The 22,213-nt window shown below is 42.1% G+C and overlaps 1 pseudogene; it reads right to left on the reverse strand.

The window, feature by feature from the left end:
* Positions 1-16,009: 16,009 nt before the first annotated feature.
* Positions 16,010-21,415, reverse strand: LOC129023716 (transmembrane emp24 domain-containing protein 2-like; annotated as a pseudogene).
* Between the last annotated feature and the right edge of the window lie 798 nt (positions 21,416-22,213).

The following is a 22,213-nucleotide window of genomic DNA, read 5'->3' on the forward strand; positions in this document are numbered from 1 at the left end:
ATGTCCTTTGCCAGCTGCTTAAAAATGTTTTGTCCTTACTCTGAAGTATGAATAACTGATGTGTTTGTTTTTGAGATAGGGTCTTACTCTGTCAGTCAGGCTGAAGTGCAGTGGCATGATGTCGGCTCACTGCAACCTCTGCCTCCCAGGCTCAAGTGATCCTCCTACCTCAGCCTCCCAAGCAGCTGGAATTACAGGCGTACACCACCAGGCCTGGTTGATTTTTTGTAGAGACGGGGTTTTGCCGTGTTGTCCAGGCTGGTCTTGAACTCCTGAGTGCGAGCAATTTGCCCACCTTGGCTTCCCAAAGTGCTAGGATTACAAGCATGAGCCATAGTGCCCTGCCTACTGCTGTTTTTTGATAGCTTGTTTGCCCTCTTCCTCCCTTTCTTACCCTCCCTCCCCTGATGGTCTCCCTCTCCTTTATAGATGCAGGGTCAGTGGCCTCAAGCCAGTACCTTGGACATTTACCTCTACTGTATTTTGGGCTAGGACATTATAACTAAATTTAATAACTATTGAAACAAACATCAAGTTAAGATTTTGCTACAAGAAAGGTGGGAGGACATATATTAATAGTTTGGGAGTAAATGTCAATCTTTACCTTCCTGATGCCTTATTTTTTATTTATTTATTTATTTTTTTGAGATGGAGTCTCGCTCTGTCACCCAGGCTGGAGTGCAGTGGCGCGATCTCGGCTCACTGCAAGCTCCACCTCCCGGGGTTCATGCCATTCTCCTGCCTCAGCCTCCCGAGTAGCTAGGACCACAGGCGCCCACCACCACGCCCGGCTTTTTTTTTTGTATTTTTAGTAGAGACGGGGTTTCACCGTGTTAGCCAGGATGGTCTCGATCTCCTGACCTTGTGATTCACCCGCCTCAGCCTCCCCAAGTGCTGGGATTACAGGTGTAGTAAGCCACTGCGTCCGGTCTCTTTTTTTTTTTCCTGGCAGTTACTTTCTAAATTACATGTTTTTTGTTTTTTCCTTTAAAACCTTTATTGTTGACAGGTTTTTCCACTTACATTATTTATCTCAGAAATCATAGGAGAGACTGTACTCTGTATTAGTTTTCTATGGATGTGTAACAACCACAAATGTAGTGGCTTAAACGACAGGTATTTATGATCTCTCAGTTCCTGTGTAGCACAGGTTGGTGTGTCCTGTACTCAGGGTCTCACAAGGCTCAGTCAGGATCTTGCCTGGGCCATGCTCTTCCCTAAAAATTCCACTAGAGAGAAACTAGCTTCCAGGATTTTTCAGGTTGTTAGCAGAAGTAACTTCCTTGAGGCTGTAGTTCCAATGAGCTCAGCTTTTTGCTGCCTGTTGGCTGAAGGCTGCCCACAGTTCCTTGCCATGTGGGCTTCCTCAACTTAGCAGTTTACTTCGTCAAGCCAGCAAAGTGGGTATGTGCCCCAGTCTCCTATGATGCAGTCCTAAATAATGTGGTCAAGGGAAGTCTTAATCAGTGTAATCAATGGACTCAGATAAATCACATCATTTTTGCTGTATTCTCTGGGTGAGAACAAAGTCACAGGTCCCGCTCACATGGAAGAGGAAGGGATTTCAAAAAAGCATGGACACCAGGCACTTTGTATCATCTATCCATGCCCCCATTTTACAGGACAAGAGAAAGACCATAAAATGAAACTCTTGAGAAATGATCATTCAACATATGACTTTAGTTGCCAACCCCTCAGGCTACTTTTAAAAATATAAACATATGTTCCAGTTTAGATATATGAATATTTGAACACTTTCCTGGAGTCCTTCTTTTAAGATCACAAATAAGATCTTCTTTTTAAGATCACAAGTCCTTCTTTTAAGATCCCTATTTGTGTCTCACTCTGTTGCCCAGGCTGGAGTGCAGGGGCGCAATCTCAGCTCACCACAACCTCCGCCTCCCGGGTTCAAGCGATTCTCCTGCCTCAGCCTCCCAAGTAGCTGGGACTACAGGTGCCTGCCACCATGCCTGGCTAATTTTTGTATTTTTAGCAGAGATAGGGTTTCACTATGTCAGCCAGGCTGGTCTTGAACTCCTGACCTCATGATCTGCCTGCCTTGGCCTCCCAAAGTGCTGGGATTATAGGCATGAGCCACTATGCCTAGCCTAGAAACTGAGTTTCTACTCTGGCAAGTTAAACATAAAAAATTAGTACATCTCAGGCTGGGTGCAGTGCCTCACGCCTGCAATCCCAGCACTTTGGGAGGCCGAGGTGGGCAGATCACCTAAGGTTAGGAGTTTCAAGATAAGCCTGGCTAACATGGTGAAACCCCGTCTCTACTAAAAATACAAAAATAAGCCGGGCATGGTGGCAGGTGCCTGTAATCCCAGCTACCTTGGGAGGCTGAGGTAGGAGAATCACTTGAACCTGGGAGGCAGAGGTTGCAGTGAGCCGAGATCGTGCCACTGCACTCCAGCCTGGGCAACAGAGCGAGACTCGGTCTTAAAAAAAAAAAAAATTAGGTACATTTTATAAAAACAAAAACATGTTCTGCTTAAATGAATGTATATACTCTTTTCTAACTTGAATTTATTCCCTATTCTTAGTGTATGAACTTTTTAATAGACTTTAACTTCTAAACAGTGAACTGAAATTCTCAATACAGTTAATTCTATAGAAAAAAAGAACACTACATAAAATGATTAATTGTTCATGTATTAGTCAGTCATTTCTACCAATTACTTAAAGCAAAACTATTAGAAGGCAAGCCATAATTAAGGCAAGATCTCAAGAAGACTCCTAGTGCAGTCCTTCTTAATATTTTTTACTCCTGATTTTCATACTATTATTAATAATGATAAACCCCTCATTTGAAAATACCTATACAAGGAAACAGGACAAGTGAAATGATTTTGTAAATCCCAGCCAATCTCCAAGAGAATAATGATCATATTAAAAGTAATGGCAATGACATCACTCTGCATTAGCATAGAATAGTTTATGAAGCCCTTTTACATGCCCCAAACCAACCTTGATTCCAGTGAAAATACGTTAATACTATGCTCTACAGAGCTCTGAGCCACACACTGATTATTTGTTCATGTGTTAAGTTAAATGCAAGATTTTTCCCAAGAAAATCCTGGTCCTATGCCCAAATACTCGCTTGATTCTCACATTTAATTACTTGGGCATATCTTGATTACTCTATCTTTAGTACTGCATTTTCATAAGGGGATTCATTTTATCCACGGATAATGTTTATCATCAAAACAAGAATCTACCCTTACTTTATAACATAGCTTGTCTGAAGTCCATGGCTCTTGTTAGAAAATTTATCCATATTTTAGTAAAATTTTTGTCGTAAGACTGGGTGGAGCTAGGTGGGGCAAATTTGACTCTGCTCCATGTGGGGCCAGCTTCCATGGCTCATTGGGGGACTGAAGGGTTCATTTTTTGGTCTTGTCTTTTCTTTTTTTTTTTGAGACGAAGTCCCGCTGTTTTGCCCAACCTGGAGTGCAATGGTGCGATTTCCGCTCACTGCAACCTCTGCCTGTCTGGTTCAAGCGATTCTCCTGCCTCAGCCTCCTGAGTAGCTGGGAGTACAGGCACGTGCCACCAAGCCCGACTAATTTTTTGTATTTTTAGTAGAGACGGGGTTTCACTGTGTTAGCCAGGATGGTCTCGATCTCCTGACCTGGTGATCCGCCTGCCTTGGCCTCCCAAAGTCCTGGGATTACAGGTGTGAGCCACCACGCCTGGCCCAAGAAAGCAGGCGGGTTCATTTTCAAGATGGCTCATTTGTATGGGTAAGTTGATACTGAATATCAGCTTAGGGCAGTGGGCTAGCATTTTCTATTCTTCTCAGGACAGTATGTGTATCTAAAAATGACTATCTTAAGAGAGTGGAAGTAGCTTTCTGTCTCTTAAGTCCTGAGCCTGGAAATGAGCAGAGTGTCATTTTTTTTTCTTTTTTGAGACAGTGTCTCACTCTGTCACCCAGGCTGGAGTGCAGTGGTGCAATCTCGGCTCACTGCAACCTCTGCCTCCCGGGTTCAAGCGATTCTCCTGTCTCAGCCTCCTATGTAGCTGGGACTACAGGCACAAGCCACCACGCCCAGCTAATTTTGTTATTTTTAGTAGAGACGGGGTTTTGCTATATTGGCCAGGGTGTTCTTGAACTCCTGACCTCAAGTGATCTACCCACCTCGGCCTCACAGTGTGCTGGGATTACAGGCGTGAGCCACTGCACCTGGCCACCAGAGTGTCATTTCTAACATGTTTTATTAGTCAAGCAGTCACAGAGCTCAGATTCACTGGAAGAGGTTGGTATTCAAAGAATTAGCATAGCACTTCTTGTCAAATTTTAATTTAGAACTTCACTAAATGATATTCTACATTTCCAATTCCATATTTTTGCATTTGAGCACCACCACTGTTAAGAAGTCATGTGGTGCTGTCTAGTCCTGTCCTTTCTCACTCCACTCTCAGTGTTCTGTTCCACTTTCTGACAATGTGGGCCCATTTTCCTTTTCTTTCATTGTTATTCATAATACCTTATTAATATATTCTTTATTAAAAGCCTTTAGATAATTTAAGCATTAAGAAAGCATTTCATTTAATGTGATTTACAGAGGTAAAAAACAGTAAAACACCACTAATTCTGCTAGTTCCCCAATAGATCATTAGGATCCCTCTTATGTTTTCATCAGGACATAGGCACAGGCAGACAGGATCTGCACCCGCATGCAAGCTTGTTAATGGTTTCCAAGTATTTAACTTAGTTTCTCTAGTTTCTAAAAGACACTCATTATTTTTCCTAGTATTTGAAACCACTATTACATACTATCATCTATTTCTTAGAATGCACTCATCTGATGCTAATTTTGAGTCACTGACTCATTAATTTTTGCAGCAAATAATCACTGGCTTCTAATATGTGGCAGGTGTGCTGCTAGATTCAAAATAGAAAACATTGAACAAGACTTTTGGACTGAGGAGGATAAAAGTGATTAAACAGGCAATTAACACATCGATTCTTTGAGGATATGTAGGAGGAACTAGTGACCCAGATTTCTGGAAGAACTATGTTTTTAAGCTGAGACCAGAGGAATAAATAGAACCAGACAGAAAGATGAAGGATTCATTAGATTAAGAAGGATTCTTAAAGATCAAAGTACCAAATACCACCTCTTCCTAGATTGATTATTGAAATATACATTCTCAACAAGATGATTTCTCGGACATTGATCATTAATCCATAAATAGTTCATTTCCTCTGTTCAGTTCCTCAAATATCTTAATCTATACCATGACTTCTTGATAATTCAATTCAATTAAAATATACATTTAAATGTAAAAGTATGCAAGTTCCTGATTTCAATGCAACGAGGATGCCAAAATGATAAACAAGTTGTCTTCATACTTGGGGATCAAATTGACTGGGTTTCAAGTCCAATGGCCATTAGTAGCCATGTATGGATGGGAACATTTCTGAATATCCGTGGTATTTTGTGCAATATGAATACCTAACTTACAGTATTGATGGTGAAATGAGATAAAGTAGCTAGCGTAATACTACACACATGGTTAATAATAATTAACCATGGGCTGCTGTTAGAGGGTGCTGCTGAGTAGCTACAGAATAAGGAAAATATGATCATGGAAAGAGCAACCTGTTGATAGAGATTCAGAAGATCTGAGTGATAGAATTTCACTAGGGCCTAGGCTAATCTAACATCTTCATGCCTATCTCATCTGTAAAATGTGGGTACAGGTAATAGGGTCAAATAAGATAATGAATGAACTAAATGATGTGAAAGCCTTTCTAAGCTACAACAGATCATACAGATATCAGTCAGGAAAGGGACAACTGTGGCTATATGTATCCTTAAGGCTGTCTAATAAGAGGAACAAGTGGACTCATGCTTACCTCACTTTATGTAACTCCAAACAGAATGCCACTTCTGAGTGGAAGATAACTGAATACATAAAGACGCAGCTGCCACTGGCCTAAGCAATCATTCAGAGCAAGCATCTATGTATTGATTTTCCAATGCTACTGAGTTAACTCAATAACTGTCTAAAAAGAACGTCTCATCTGGCCTTGAAAATTATTCTAAGAACTAAGGTATCTCTACAGTTTAGCAAACATAATTTGGCAGATAATTTACTTCCAATAAAAAATGTATTTCACATAATTAAAAGCAAGCATTTCATAATCTAATACTGAATACCATACTTTTCCCCGCCAAGAAAATTATCACAAGAAAAAAAAGTCACATCTCCTTTAAAAATCTGCATTATTTGTAAGTGAAACAACTCTTGTTCCACTGAACTACAGCTTTGCTTGGTTTTGATATGGTCAATCACCATCATTATTGAGTCCCCCCACATAGAGTGCAACCATGTTAGAGAAATTTTTAAAAGCTTTTTTTAATACATAGTTCACTTGTATTCACTCTTAGGTGTCTTTTAATGACTAGAAGTTCTTAATTGTAACACAGCCTGATGTGTCAATCCTTTTTTCTTTATGCTTAATGAATAAGGTCCTTTTTAAGAATCCTTTCTTATTCCCAGGTCTTAAATTATTTTCTCTAGAATTTCTTGGATTTTTGTTTTCTTTTTAATGGAAAAAACAAAAAGACAAACAAATGGTAGGAGTCCCATTTTATTTTTTCCCATATGGATATTCAATGACCTCAGCACCGTTTTCTGCAGTGGTACCCCCATAATAAATCAGTTGTCTATATATGCATATTCTATCTCTGGACACTTTTTTCCATTGGTCTATTTTTCTCTTTCTTACACAATACCATGCATTGTAATTATTCTAAGCTTTATAATAAGGCTTGATATCCACCAGGATAAATGTTCTAATTATATTCTCCTTCAAAATTAAAATTATTTTGATTGTTCTTAATCTTGTGCATATTCATGTACGTTCTGGAGTCAATATTTCATTTCCAACCACTATCCAATTTGTTATTTAAAAAAGTAAACTTGGCCAGGCATGTTGGCTCATGCCTGTAATCCCACCACTTTGGGAGGCCGAGGTGGGCGGATCACAAGGTCAGGAGATCGAGACCATCCTGGCCAACATGGTGAAACTCTGTCTCTACTAAAAATACAAAAATTAGTCGGGCGTAGTGGTACGTGCCTGTAGTCCCAGATACTCGGGAGGCTGAGGCAGGAGAATGGCGTGAACCTGGGAGGCAGAGGCTGCAGTGAGCTGAGATCGCGCCAGTGCACTCCAGCCTGGATGACAGAATGAGACTCCTTCTCAAAAAACAAAACTATTTTCTTTGCTATATTTATTTATCAAAATTTAGGTAATTGAGAAGTCATATTTATAATATTGAGTCTTTCACTGAACATGGTATCTGCCTCCATTTACTTAGCTTTCCTTTAATTTCTCTCAATGATATTTGGTAATTTTCTCTATAGAGGCCTTGCACATTTTTTATTTATTCTAAGATGCTTGATGATACTATTGTGAATGGCATGATTTCTTAAATTATTTTCTATTGATCAATTGATATTTAATTAATAGTCAAATTAATAATTATTAATCTAATTGTATTGCTGGTAGGAAATAATACAATTGTTTTATCTTGAGCTTGTTCTAGTGACAGTAATAAATTTACTTATTTCTAATGGTTAATCTCTAAATTTTTTTGGATTTTCTATATATAATCACGTCAATTTTGTTTCTCCTTTTTGAATCTTTATACCTTTTTTTCTTCAGCTTGTTCTAATCCTGGGATCTTCACTATTATGATGAAAATAAGTGCTGATGAAAAGAGGTTTTTGTCTCATTTGCAATGTCAAAAGAAAATTTTTCATTGTTTTACTATGGTTTGCCATAGGTTTTCAACAAAATTTTTCTTTTATCAGATTAAGGAAGTTCTTTCATTCTTAATTCTAGAGTTTCTAATCATAAATGGATGAATAGTTGAACTTCATCAAATGCTTTTTCTGCATCTGTTAGATGACGTCTTTTCATCTGTGTTCTCTTAATGTGCTACAGTCTAATTGTGTCTCCTAAAATCCTAAAATTCATATGGTAATTGTTTTTTTTTTTTTTTTTTAGACGGAGTCTCCCTCTGTTGCCTAGGTTGGAGTGCAGTGGTGTGATCTTGGCTCACTGTGACCTTTGCCTCTTGGGTTCAAGTGATTCTCTTGCCTCAGCCTCCCGAGTAGCTGGGATTACTACCAGCTACTTGGGAGGCATGTATCACTATGCCCAGCTATTTTTTGTATTTTAGTAGAGATGGGGTTTCACCATGTTGGCCAGGTTGGTCTTGAACTCCTGACCTCAGATGATCCGCCCACCTCAGCCTCCCAAAGTGCTGGGATTACAGGCATGAGCCACCATGCCCAGCCCATATATTAAAATTTTAACTGCCAAAGCATTGGCATTAGGAGGTGGGCTCTTTCAGAGGTGATTTAGTCTTGGGGGCAGAACCCTCACAGAAGAGGATCCACAGACCCCTCATCCCTTTCACCGCATAAGGACACAGCAAGAGGGTAACATCTATGGCTGCATAATAACTTACCTAAACCTTTATTTATCTAGGAACTATCATAACGTGGTCCCTCCCTCACCAGACATGGAATCTGGCAGTGTCTTGACCTTGAACTTCCAAGCCTCCAGAATTGTGAGAAATGAATTTCTGTTATTTGTAAGGTGCTCACTTTGTGATATTTTGTTAAAGCAGGTCAAACAGTCTAAGACATGATGTAAATTACATTAATTGATTCTCAAATGTTAATTCAACTTTATTTTTTGAGACAGAGTTTCGCTCTTGTTGCCCAGGCTAGATAAGGGCGCAATGGCGCGATCTTGGCTCACTGCAACCTCCACCTCCCGGGTTCAAGCAATTCTCCTGCCTCAGCCTCCCTAGTAGCTGGGATTACAGGCATGCACCACCACGCCCGGCTAATTTTGTATTTTTAGTAGAAAGAGGGTTTCTCTATATTGGCCAGGATGGTCACAAACTCCCGACCTCAGGTGATCCGCCTGCTTCGGCCTCCCAAAGTGCTGGGATTACAGGTGTGAGCCACTGCGCCTGACCTAATTCAACTTTAAAGTCCTGCAATAACCCATCATCATCCTGATGTATTAGCCTTTCTATGAACTACCCTGGCTTAGGTTAGGAAATATCATGTTTAGGATTTTTGCATCTCTGTTCATGATTCATACTGGCCTATAGTTTACCTTTCTGATAATGTCCTTGTTAGGTTTTGGTGTTACAGTTATTATGGCTTTTTAAAAATAATTGGAAAGAGGTCCTCATAGTAAGGGAGTAAGGTCTTCCACAAACAATCAACAAGGAGCTCAGTCTTCTCACCAACGGCCATGAGATGAGGCATCTTGGAAGTTGATTCACTTATAGCAAACTGTTAGAAATTTTCATTTTTTTTTTTTTTTGACAGAGTTTTGCTTGGGGGCCCAAGCTGGAGTGCAGTAATTTGATCTTGGCTCACTGCAACCTCTGCCTCCCAGGTTCAAGCAATTCTCATGCCTCAGCCTCCCAAGAGGCTGGGATTACAGGCATGTGCCACCATGCCTGGCTAATTTGTTTTTATTATTTTTTATTTTTAGTAGAGACAGGGTTTTTCCATGTTGGTCAGGCTGGTCTGAAACTCCTAGCCTCAAGCAGTCCCCCTGCCTCAGCCTCCCCAAGTACTGTGATTACAGGTGTAAGCGAAGATGCCCAGCCAGAAAGAGTAATTTAGCACTAATCACCTCCTCCTCTTTCCTGTTACTATTGTCCAGCATTTTATTTTCACCTCAATTTTTCTATTGCCCAAGCTGGTTATCACCATTATTATGCTCCTAAGGTGCTTATTCAGATTTACCTATATTTACCAGTTTCTTTCTTTACCCACTGCTATGCCAGTTATGAATTTACTGCCTCTCAGCTCCCAAACTAAGCTTGGTTGTCTTGTTTATTGATACTGGAGCTGGATCCTGTATACCTGTATTTCTCCTTTACCAGTTGATACAATGCCATGTTATACTACATCAGTAAGGGAAAACAGGTTCACTGCAGAGGAAAGTGGCTTCTCTTTCTGGTTCCTGTGTTCTTCCATTGTTGTCTTCTTAATCCTACTGTCAACAGTGTGCAAGCACCCTGCAACAGGTTTTGCTGAGACTCTGGAGTGGGGCTTCCTACTTACCAATCTGAGCTCAGAATCCCTTGCTCTCTAGCCTTGCTTCTTGCATTTTCTTCCTCCTGGAATCAAATTTCTTCTCATTCTTTTATTGTGTGGGTTTTTTTTTTTTTTTTTAAGATGGAGTTTTGCTCTTATTGCCCAGGCTGGAGGGCAATGGCGCCATCTTGGCTCACCGCAACCTCTGCCTCCCGGGTTCAAGCAATTCTCCTGCCTCAGCCTCCCGAGTAGCTGGGATTACAGGCATGCGCCACCACGCCTGGCTAATTTTGTATTTTTAGTAGAGATGGGGTTTCTCCATTTTGGTCAGGCTGGTCTCGAACTCCTGATCTCAGGTGACCCACCCGCCTCGGCCTCCCAAAATGCTGGGATTACAGGCGTGAGCCACTGCGCCCAGCCTCTTTTATTGTTTTAATGAAGGTTTATTAGTAGTAAATTCTGTCTTTGTTTAGTACTTGGTCTTTAATGAACATGCCTTTACTGAGCACCCACTTCTGAATGGTAATTTGGGTATAAAATTCTAGATTGGCAGTTAATTCCTCTCAAGACTTGCAAGATATGATTCCCCTCACTTTTGTCTTTTTCTTAAATGAGGTTTGCTTCTAGTTTAATTTCTTTGTAAATAATCTGCCTATCCTTTTACTGATTCTGCTGTCTTTAATGTTTGACAGTTTCACTGTTTTGTCTAGATGTGAATTTCTTACGTTTTCTGCTATCACTGTATGTTCTGAATCTGAAAATGAGTTCTTTTATTTGTAAAGTAAACTCAGCCAGTATCACTTTAAATGCTTCCTCTTGTTCATTTTCTAGTTTTTCCTTCTGGTACTTTCTATAGACATATTCTGGACTTTTATATTCTATCCTACACACATCTTAACCTTTTATATTTTTTAATTTTCATCTCTTTCTGCAATCTCTTGATAATTTCCTCAAATGTATTCTTTTTCTGTCTTTAATGGTTTTTTAATGTCAAGTTTATCCTATTCACTAAGTATTTCAATGATCTTTGTTTAATTCTGGTATTAGAAAGTTGTGTCTAGTCTTTAGTTTATCCTGTCCACTAGGGTTTTATTATTTCAATTACAATATTTTTCATTCTGCATTTTTTTGCCATCTGTTCATCAGAATCTTGGTGGTGTTTTTTTTTTTTTTGAACTTTAAATCCTTATATTTGCCTTTACTTATATAAAACTCTTGGTAGGTTATGTATAAATCTGTTCTTTTGTGTATCTGCTGACCATCCCTCATGTGACTTGTGTTACTCATGTGTTTTGTAATTTTGGATTGTGAAGTCATCTTAAGTGGGGCTTTCCTGTGGGAAGTTCTGTGGCCTAGGTTATGGTCATGCTCCTACGCAGTGGTACACTTTGCATCCTCCTAACACCTGAGTTGACACTGTCCTGGAACCAATTTAAATTGTCACCTGTGGTTTTCCACACTAAGTAATTTAAATTTTTGACTCAAAACCATGGCAATATGTATTTTCAGGGTTTCAATTTGGTAAGATAAACTTTAATTTAAAAAAAACCCGGATTCTAGAGACCTTGTCATTTCTGTGATAATAGTTTTTTAGTTCCATCTAGATAGGCAGAAAAACTTAAGCTGCTAGCAACTATCAACTTTAGTAACTCACCCACCCCCATCCTCAATTGCCACAATATCACCTCAACTATCTACTTCTATTTATTTTTTGTATTTGTAAATTTCCTTTTCACGTTGTATGGTATGGCTACATAACTTACCTAAACCTTTATTTATAAGCTTTCAGATTGTTTTAATTTTTCTATTCTAATACACAGTATTTCTATGAAAATTCTCATAGGTATTGAGTATTGTGGATATTATTTAGGATAAAGGTTAAATAACTAATCTAGTATCAATCTTCCAGCTCCTGTGAAAATTTTCAGATTGTATTAAATCTTGTCCAGCAGCATTCAGCACCACAGGGAAGGCAAGTACTTGTAATCAACCAGGTTGGGTTTTTCTCTTCAGAAGAGTAAATAAAGGAAAGAGTCAGTGGGTTAGGCTGGGTGTGGTGGCTCATGCCTGTAATCCCAGCACTTTGGGAGACTGAGGCAGGAAGATTGCTTGAACTCAGGAGTTTGAGACCAGCCTAGGAAATATGGCGAAACCCTGTCTCTACTAAAAATACAAAAATTAGCTGGGTGTGGTGGCAGGGGCCTGTAGACCCAGCTATTTGGAGGGCTGAGGTGGGACAATCACTTGAGCCCAGGAGGTCGAGGCTACAGTAAACTGAGATTGCACCACTGCACTCCAGCCTGGGTGACAAAGTGACACCCTGTCATGAGAAAAAATAAAAATAAAAAAAAAAGAGTGGTTTGGAGCCCCCAGTGAAGTGAGAGCAGTTTAGTGATTATACTCTAAGGACAGGAAGCAGTGGCCAGAACAGCATGTCTGAATTAGTGATTTCAGAAGTGGGATAATTCTTCAGTAATGCAAAGGACTAGAATGTAGGTGATGGAATTTAGTGACAAAATGCAAACTACACATATAACAAGGAGAGTTAATATTCAGAATACGTGAGAAAAATGTCACAATAACTCAAAGGAAAGACTTATGTTTTCACTACAAGAAAATGCTAAGTGCTGAGGTGATAGATCTGCTAAATACCCTGATTTGACTATTGTTCAATGCACACATGTAGAGAAACATCACACTGTATCCTATAAATATCCACAATTATTACGTAACAATTAAAATAAAACTTTTTAAAATACAGAAGACTTCTTAAAAGTAAACAAACAAAAATCAGGAAAAGCAGAGGCCATAGAATTAAATCAGGCCATTTAAATGGACACTGAGGTCAGTCAGGATGATGAACTCAAGTATAAGCCTTTAGGAGAAGTGTGAAAGTTTTCATTGAAAATCTCCAAGAGATCTGAAGGTGGCAGTGCCAGGGAACTGGCAGTGGGGGTGGGTAGCACATGTTTCTAAGAGCAAGAGATTTTCTAATAAGAAGAGAGAAATAATGATTCCCAAGGAATTGGAAGGAGCAAGGAGAATCTATAAACCACATTCCCACCTGAAGTACTTTAAGTACTTTGGAGTTTGAGAGAATGTGTATTATCTACTTGACATACAAGAGAAGCAATGCCCTCAAGGGAAATCCAGGTTACAGTTATAGCTAGGAGATACAAGGAACTGTCAATGATAGAGCAGGCAAAGGAAATCAGGACATTGGCTTGTCATGCGGCTGGACTTCCAGAGAGGACAACTGAACATTTTGTGGTGTGGGAGGAAAGGGGTGCTGGACCAAGGGAGAAAATTCAGAATATAGTGAGAAGAGTGCAGGAAAGAATGGGAGAACAAAGGGGCTTAGGGTTTGGATCGTGATCACAGAGACCAGGAATGTTCAGCAGGGAGGGTTGCTCCATCAGACAAAAGAATGGAGGAATGTGCAGGGTCCTTCTTAGCCATCCCACATGGAGGCAGATATCTCAGCAAGAAAGTCTAAATCTAGTCATTAGGTGTCCAGGAGAGGGCAGTCCTCCTGCTAGCACTGGCCCTACATTTATGGTTCCCATTAAGAGTACAGGGGCACAGGGACCAAGAGGTTACTACAGAAAGTCAAGTTGTGCTCTGAAGCACCCCCTGCAGGACCCTGTCCAGAGAGACAGGAGTTGTTGAGGCCCACTGGTCAGTACTCTGGGCTATTTTGTGGTCCCTCCCACCTGCCCCTCTTTTTGGCCCAAGTTCTAGTCCCACTTGCTTTGTCACCCCCTCCTATGGCAGCTTCCTCTCTGGTCTTCAGTGTCCTCATTGATCCAGTGAACATAGCATCTCTCTTCCAATCACATATATTCATGCAGCGATATAAATGATGTAAAAGTACTTTGAAAAATGTAAGTGAAAGACTGGGGCATTGACTTCTTCCCATTTTCCCAAGTCCTGTTTCAGAACCACTGTCTTAGGCCCCAAGCCCCTAACTCCTTCTTGGCCCTTTGATCAAACTTTGCCTACTGAGGGCCATAACTACATGGTATCCCCAGAACAGGGACCAATATTACAGCCCCCATTTCTTCTCTTTGCTATTTGCCATGATACTCTTAAACCTAGAGACTGGGACCCTTCCCCTGGTTGGTGGGGCCCTCTCCCTAGACCAAAAGGGAGGGGCACATTGGCATCACAATGGGCATTCAGACATGGTATGATGCGAGGGGCGGGCGTGAGATAAATGATGGAGTAGGTCTGGGCAACACCCCAGTTACTCATTTGGACTCACTGGGACAAGTGATTAACTAGAATTCTCAATGAAGAAATGACAACAAGGCTCCCTCCAATTTCTCAATTTCTACCCCACCCAATACCCAGTTTGATTCCACAACCTCCTAGTCCATCCCACCCTCATAAGCCAACCCACTTACCCCGTCTTTTTCCTCAATCTGCCAGGCCTCTTTCTCTTCTCCAGAAGTATACAGATTTTTCAATTTTCTGCCCTCACTGTTATCCCACTGTGGGTCATGCCTGCCCTCCCCACTACCCTACCCTAAAACTCTTCCTGCCCTGCTCTTCTGCTACTCATTACAGACCATGTATTTGCCAGTGCTGTGGTCCTACAACTCTTTCGGGCAACTTCCCTAACTATGCCCCTAGCCCTCTTAGCCCTGCTTGCCAAAGCTGTGGTTCCAGAGCTCTTTCCTGTGACTCCCCTATCTATCCCCCTCCTCCTCCTCCTAGCCCTGCTTGCCACTGCTGTGGTCCCAGAATTCCTTCCTGTCACTCCCCTATCTATCCCTCTACTCCTCATCCTAGCCCTACTTCCCAATACGCTAGTCCCAGAACTCTTTCCTGTGACTCCTCTGTCTATTCCTCTACTTCTTCTAGCTCTGCTTGCGAATGCTGTGGGAGTGATCGATAGGTCACTCCCCTATCGATCCCCCTGCTCCTCCTTGTAGCCCTGCTTCTTTCTAGTCCCCAGCCTCCAGTCCCGCTACCCGCAACCAGACCTGGCGATTCAAAGATCTCATCTTGGAGACGTTTCTCCTGCTCCTGGAGCAGTTTTGGTGGAGTTCAGAATGGCCAGGACCATGGCTTCAGCAGCCTGACCTGGTGGACAAAGAGAAGCAGGACAACGGCAAACCAGCATTCAGCCTCAGTAAGTCACAGGAGCCCTTTCCATGGCCAGGTCCTGGTCACCTACTGCCATCTGTATTTTGCCTTCACTCCCATCTTGTTAATCTTCTTCGATTTTCTTTCTCTAAACAGTTTGCTCCTTTCCTTCCCTTCCTGATCAGCCAGACTGCCTAAGCTTCTACATTTGTCCCTGGCTTCTCCATGGAACTCAGTCTGTAGCCACAACGCAAACCACAGGGCCAGAGACAGAGAAGGTAGAGGGGAATGAGGAGTGGGAAGCACCTCACCTGTTCTCAAAGAGGATAAGTCCTGCCCTGGGTTAAAGTGAGTGCAAGAACCATGACCCCTGAGAGCTCACAGGGCACAAGGCCCCTGCTAGACATAGACAGAGACTCAGTTTTGGTTTTGTTCATGTTTTTCGGGTCTTGTTTATTCCAGAATTTATTTGTATTCACCCTGGGATTCCAGAACCATGGCAGGGACTTTAGATATCTAGATTCAACAGAATCTCAATCAAAATCCCACTATATTTTTGAGAACTTGGCAACTAAAATGTATATGGAAATGCAAAAAGCCAAGGTTAGCCAACAGTCTCCTACGAAGACATTTTTGCCTGCCAGATGTCAGAACTCATCATGAAAATTATAGTAATTAAGCTAGTGTAGGAGTGGGGAAAACACAGACAGGCAGACAAATGCCACAGAATGAGAGCAGAAAGAGACTGCCACATTGCTCTGCCCATGCATGACTATTGAACACTTGAGATGTGCTATTAAGTGCAGAACTTACACTGGAATTTTGTTGTTGTTTTTAAAAAGAATTGTTTATTTACCAAACCTGAGGCATATTAGATACAACCAATTTTAAGTTTACATCTTTTAAATCAATTTTGAAGTGTTCCACACTCACACACAAACTGGCATGCAACAGTTGTCCTAAGGTGAAAGTTACCTTCTCAATAAACTGTTGCAAGTGTTCTCACCCAAGGTTGAAAAATTGTTTATCCTGAACTTTAAAACCTGTAACAAACTTAATTATATAAAAGTCATTATTTGTAGTTTTCCCCTTGCAAAGATCAAAAAAAAATGTACAACTAATATATATCAGTCATAACATAATCCTGGATCATCCCCATACCAAAACCAGATGCTCTTTTAATTTTAAACCTATCATCAGAGACCAAGAGAAAGTCATTTCATTTTACACAAAGCAAAATTCACGTGCCAAAAAAGAAAGACCTAAACAAAAACTCTAGTGCAGACACGCCCTAAACAAAGGCCACTGATCAAAAATAAAATAGCGGCTGTATATCACTGCAATGAAATCCAAGAGGCTTAACCCTTTGGCATCAGACATCCAGATTTTTCCAATTATGTAAATTCCTATTTCTTACGTGCCAAGAGTGAGGGAAGTGGATGTGCCAGTGTGGAAAGAAAAAGAGCCACCATTCACTGGCAATTTTGAACCCATCATCAGAGAACAAGAGAAAGTCATTTCAATTCTTTCACCCAGGGAATTGGCTTTAACAGACAATTAGAAGGTTAGGTAGAAACCCAGAAATGGTTATTAGCTGTTTGTGTCACCAATTTAAGTGGCGGTGATTGAGTCCTAAGGTTCAACGTAAAAATGTATGGGGCAAAATGTACGCTGAATTGTAGCTTTAAAGCAAAACAAGAAAACAAAGTATAAAAGTACCCAGCCTGGCAGTATACGCCCGAGTCAGAGAGCTCTGCCATTAGGATGGGCAGAAACCATCAAGATTCATACTGTTGTTTCTCAAAAGGACTCAACAAAAATGAATAGTGACTTGAACGACAGAATGAGGGAATCCAAAGAATGCAGTCATTTTAGTAAAGTACAGGCTTTGTGCTGATTTCCTGAACAGAATTTTATTGTGAAAACAAAAAGAAGAAATAATAAAAACCATACCCCATGTTTCACTTAACAGTGTTTGAGTTCCTGGAAGAACCTATATAATGGAGGCAGCATTTAAATATGAAATTATGCCAATCCACTGTCAAATTTTCACCAAAACTTTCCTAAAAAGGTGTTTCCTCCCAATATCCCAATATCTATTAATCACAAAGAAACATAAGTTGTGAATGTACAGTTCAGAAAATAAAAATGGAGAAACTAATGATATTACTATAACCAAGGTGTTTGGTAAACAGTGAATTCAGAGTTTAGGATCATCAGGAAGAGGCTTTTTTTTTTGAGACAGAGTCTCCCTCTGTCACCTGGAGTGCAGTAGCATGAACTCGGCTCACTGCAACCTCCACCTCCCAGGTTCAAGCGATTCTCTTTCCTCAGCCCCCTGAGTAGCTGGGATTACAGGCACCTGCCACCATGCCCGGCTAATTTTTGTATTTTTAGTAGAAATAGGGTTTCACCATGTAGGTCAGGCTGGTCTTGAACTCCTGACCTCGTGATCCGCTGGGATCACAGGCGTGAGCCACCGTGCCCAGTCAGGAAGAGGCTTTTTAAATAACCCTCTAGACTTCAAAAAATCTCTTCAGGTAGTAGATCTGTCCCAATGTCATGGCAACTAGAACAAGAGCTTCAAAGGAGGACCAAAGGACCACTCTGCTGTTGATGTTGTTGTTGATGGCTTTGTGTACCTCTCCCAATTTCCATGTATTCCTGTTTGTGCTTTACAGCTGTGATCGCCACTGCTAGTTCACTGATCATTTCTTCTAGCTTGTTGTGGTGAGCTCCTTTTTCCATGTCTTGTCCTTTTGGAGCCTCTCCAATATCAATGGTGAACCTCACTATTTTTGGAGTGATGGTAGACATCCGGTTACTAAAACAAAATTTCTAAGTTCCAACCATGTGAGGAGCAAATGTGTTTTTCCCACTGGATTCTCCGTCTCCTTTGTAAATCCCTTTATTATCTGGTTCTGTAATCTCCACGTCGATGTACAGGAAGTCGCCCTCCGCCATCTCAGACATGAGGCCCATCTTGGTGCCCGAGGTGACCCGCTCAAAGAAGCACTTCTCGGCATGCAGGTCGAAGCTAATAAAGTAGCCTGAGACCGTGGCCAGGAGAGTGGCCAGGAGCACCAGCAGTTCAGCAAGGGTCACCACGGTAGGGCTAGGGCCAAAGCCAGGACCTGGACTGCAGCCTCCAGAGGCGCCCCCACTGCCGCCCTGCTGGAATTTTAAACAGTAGGAAAAACGGGCTGGGCGTGGTGGCTCACGCCTGTAATCCCAGCACTTTGGGAGGCTGAGATGGGTGGATCATGAGGTCAGGAGTTCAAGACCCCTGGCCAAGATAAGATGGTGAAACCCCATCTCTACTAAAAATACCAAAAAAAAAAAAAAAAAAAAAAAAAAAGCCAGGTGCGGTGGCAGGCGCCTGTAATCTCAGCTACTCAGAAGGCTGAGGCAGGAGAACTGCTTGAACTCCGGGGGGCGGAGGTTGCAGTAAGCCAAGATTCCACCACGGCACTCTAGCCTGGGCAACAGAGTGATTCTATGTCAAAATAAATAAATAAATAAATAAACAGTAGGAAAAACAATGTCAAATGTCTCTCTTTTTTTTTTTTTTTTTTTTTTTTTTTTTTGGGAGACAGAGTGTGGCTCTGTCACCCAGGCTGGAATGCAATGGTGCAATCTCGGCTCACTGCAACCTCCGCCTTCCAGTTTCAAGCAATTCTCCTGCCTCAGCCTCCCAAGTAGCTGGGATTACAGACATGCTCCACCACGCCTGGCTAATTTTTTGTATTTAATAGAGACAGGGTTTCACCATGTTGGTCAGGCTGGTCTCGAACTGCTGACCTCATGTGATCTTCCCGCCTTGGCCTCCCAAAGTGCTGGGACTACAGGCATGAGCCACCACGCCCGGCCATGTCTCAATTTTTATATTGAAACTTTGAAATTAATTTGGATATACCAAGTTAAATAAAACATTATTAAAATTAGCTTTATCAGGTTCCTTCTTCTCTCTCGATGTGGACACTAGATATTTAGCCTAAATAGACAATATTTAGTCTAGATAGACAATACATGTCTCACTTCATATTTTTATTGAATGGCACTGATCTAGAAGATAACAGAAAAATATCTTCAGGACATCAAATTAGGAAAAGATGCCATAAATGTCAATTAAGAAGCAATAACCATAAAGGGAAAGACTAATATATTTCACCACATTTAAAGTTTTGGTGTCAAAAAGACAGCATTAAGAGACTAAAAAGGCAAGCCTCAAACAGAGAAAATGTATTTGTAGCACCCATGATTCTCAATAAAGAACTTCAACAAGCTAATAAACAGGCAACCAATCCAATAGAAAAACATTCAACAGAGTCTCCCAGACACCTAAACGCAACCCGCCACTCGTGGTGTCGGAATGAATGAACAAATGTACGGCGGGGAAGTGTTTAGGCGCACACTAAATCGGGTGGCTAATTCCCCCATCTTAGGGATACCTTTGGATCTTTTAAAGTAAATGATATTATATGAAGTATCTAGAGTCACTCATAAAAACAAAACGTAAGATAGGGACTGCTAGAGGCTGGAGGGACGGGGAAATGCAGAGTTGCTTCAATGTGTGCGAAGATGTTCTAGAGACTGGTTTCATGCAATGTGAATATATTTTTGTGTACTTAAAAATGCCTAAGATGGGGAAGCCGAGGCGGACGGATCCCAAGTCAGGAGTTCGAGACCAGCCTGGCCAATATGGTGAAACTCCGTCTCTACAAAAATACAAAAATATTAGCTGGGCCTGGTGGTGCACGCCTGTAATCCCAGCTGCTCAGGAGGCTGAGGCAGAACTGCTTGAACCTAGGAGGCGGAGGTTGCAGTGAATGGAGATCGCACCATTGCACTCCAGCCTGGGTGACAGAGACAGACTCTGTCTCAAAAAAAAAAAAAAAAAAAAAAAAAAAGATGGTAAGTTTTATATTATGTGTATTTTACAACAATTAAATATTTTAAAAAAACCCTCTAAAGTCACCGTGTTACTTAGAATGCGAAAGAGCTATTCTGTCTATATTATTATGTTGGTGATATCGGCCACACTGGCCAGAATGTTCTTTCATATAGGAAACCTCCAGTTTTCTGAGACAGACACAGAGTTTGGATTCTGGACATCTGCTTTTAAGTGGGAGAGATTTCTGACTCCTTACAAAATTTCTTTTAGGGAATGATTAGCCAAGATGAGATCCAATCATATGTCCATTACCTCCTGGGTCTGCCACTTGGCTGTGAGTCCTTTCCAGGCCGTGTGCAGGGGCGGTTCCAGTGACCAGGCAGGTGCTAAGAAGCCCCAGGCAGGTGAATTGAGCACTGGAAGGGGGTGGGGTGTGAAATAAGATCCTGAGAAGTGGGAGCGGGGTGAGGTGGATGGGCAGTAAGAACAAGATCTACTCTAGCAGGGTGGTACCACAGGGGCACTTGCCTGGAGAAGGAATAGGATGCTGTTGCCTGGAGTCGGCAGAAGGCCCTTAGCAGGCGGGGAGCAAGAGGGCACCCAGAGTGCTCCTGACCAGACCAAGCAGCATGGAGGCCACTGTGGGACACCTGAGGGAGCAGGCGACCCCAGACGAGGGCCATCAGGACCAGATCCTGTGGTGACTGCGTGACCAGATCCAGCCGTGTGGAGGCCACGGTGGGACGCCCGAGGGAGCAGGCGACCCCAGACGAGGACCATCAGGACCAGATCTTGTGATAACTGCACTTCTGTTATGAACCCTCAAACTCTATGCGCAGCATCACACAAATGCCCTCTGCCAGGATGAGGGGCCTAGCAGGATGGAGGAAAGGCCAGAAAGGGGAGTTCCCCCACGGAAAAAAGGAGAGAGTCCTGGGGGCTATGGAATGAGGAGTGTGAGTCCCAGTGAGGGAGAAGACGCCTTCTCACACCCCACCTCCTTTCATAGACTTTAGGAGCCATGTCTTTGGAGGGGGCCTTGCCCACATCACATCAGATGTATTAAATATACTAAAATGCATCCACATCCCAGCAAACATTTTCACTGTAGAAATGAGAGGCTGAATATCTTTTTCTAATTTTGCTTTTGAAATATAACAACTATTTTGCAGGATTGTTACATTTTGGTTTTCTTGGTATTTTGGTTTCTTTCCAATAAGCTAGAAGTTTCTCCTCAGGTTTCTGATCTTCTCTCAGACCTGAAAGCTCAGGGGTAGGAGCCTCCGGGCCACGGCGCTCCCCTGATGAAGCAGCCCCGCCCTCCACTTTCATCACTGTGCACACTCCATGGGCCTGTCACATCAGCTCCCCCTAGGCTACTGGGCCTTAGATGGAGCCTCAGACCCACGCGCAAAACCACCTCCAAGCTCCCCTCCCTGGACAACCCACAGGTACCTCACTCACCGGGTGGAAAGCCAGGCTCACCCTGCATCTTCTTCCCCACCCTCTGCTACTCCAGAAGGTCCTGTGTCTCAGCCAAAGGTGCCAGTCATCCCCTCTCCGTTAGAAGCCCAGAAGTCATCCCCAGGGTCTCTCCCTCACTCCACACACACAGGGAAACACGAGTCTTGTTGGTTCCTTCACATTTCTCTCACCTGATCCACCTGTTCCCACCTCAGCAAAAGACTGCATGTCTGTATCTCTATTCACACCATTTTGCCTTCTGAGCAGCACCCAATCTGCCTCTCTCTCCATCCTCACTCTTGAAGCCCCAGCAGGGCTGTGCTATCTCCTGCCTGGATTGGTCTGATGGGCTTCCCAACTACTCTCTTTCCCTCCCACCTATCCCCTCCACCCCTGCTAGCTAGAGCTTTGCTAGGACCTGGCCAATTAGATCACATCAGTTTCCACACAAGGTCTTTCAATGGCCCTCACAGCTCCTGAGCTTAAATCAATCAGCACATATGGCCACCCCTTTAGTTCTGGCTCTGGTTCCTGCCTAGATTGACCCCCATACTCCCCTCCACCTCTCCACCCACATCTCTATTTCTTTATATAAATTATTATCATCATTATTTGAGACGGATTCTCACTCTGTCGCCAGGCTGGACTGCAGTGGCGCAATCTCGG

Source organism: Pongo pygmaeus, chromosome 23, assembly GCF_028885625.2.
Source record: "Pongo pygmaeus isolate AG05252 chromosome 23, NHGRI_mPonPyg2-v2.0_pri, whole genome shotgun sequence".
Lineage (NCBI taxonomy): Eukaryota > Metazoa > Chordata > Mammalia > Primates > Hominidae > Pongo > Pongo pygmaeus.